Source organism: Myotis davidii, unplaced genomic scaffold (genome assembly GCF_000327345.1).
Source record: "Myotis davidii unplaced genomic scaffold, ASM32734v1 scaffold399, whole genome shotgun sequence".
In the NCBI taxonomy this organism is placed as follows: domain Eukaryota; kingdom Metazoa; phylum Chordata; class Mammalia; order Chiroptera; family Vespertilionidae; genus Myotis; species Myotis davidii.
This window is the reverse complement of record NW_006292094.1, coordinates 7,256,818-7,257,776: the sequence shown is the minus strand read 5'-3', so window position 1 is coordinate 7,257,776 and position 959 is coordinate 7,256,818.

The window sequence follows — 959 nt, the reverse complement described above, 5'->3', positions numbered from 1 at the left end:
CCGGGGGAGCGGCTTGTGAGCTGGGCTGAGTGGAGGGGGAGGTGGTCTGGGGTAGGGCCCTCTGCTCCCCTCTCTGAGCCTCAGTTTTGGCGTCTGGAATATGGGGATGACCACCCAGTGCTGCTCCTGTCAACCCAGGTGCCCCAGGAAGCCGAGGCCCAGGTTGGACTCATGAGGTGGAGGTCCGGGAGGTGAGGGCAGGGCTGGGGAGGGCCCTGCCCCATCCTGCAGCTGAGGGATCCGCCAGGCGGCGGGAGTCCCTGAGCCCCGTGGCCCGCGCTTCCCACTGAGCAGCCTGCCCGGTGCGCCCACTGCACTGTCGCTGCCGAGGAGCCCAGGGGAGCGGGAGGCAGGGCCGAGGCACAGACACAGGGATGGTCTCCCTGTGAGGCCTGCAGTGAGAGGTCTAGGGGGTCCCCCTGCCGGGGCACAGGGCTCAGCTGTTCCTAGAACCCGGTCAAAGCCCCAACAAGGGGGTCTATTTCCTGGGGTTGCTGCTCCCATGACAACAAACTGGCCTAAACCAACAGGAACACGTGCTCCCCCGTTCTGGGGCCAGAATCTGAAATCAGGGCGTCTGGGGCTGTGCTCCCTCAGAGGGCTCCAGGGAGGGTCCTTCCTGCCTCTTCAGCTTCTGGGGGCTCCTGCCACATCCCTTCCATCTCGGCCTCCTTCCTCATGAGACCCCTCCAGTTTCACGTGTCTCCACGCCCTTACCCATGTGCTCACTTAGGCCAAACATTTAACTCACTCACCCCTAATCCTTGGCAGGGCCGGAGCGGACAATTTCTGGGCCTTACGTGGCCCGTGGGCCGGATGTCCCCCACTCCTGCTCTACAATCAACGACGACATAGAAATGGAAAAAAGCTGGTCACAGCTGCTGCCGCCGGAGGACTCAGGCCCAGCTGGCTCGTTCCGCCTGGTGTCCTGCCAGCCGGGCACATCGTGGGTGGGCTCC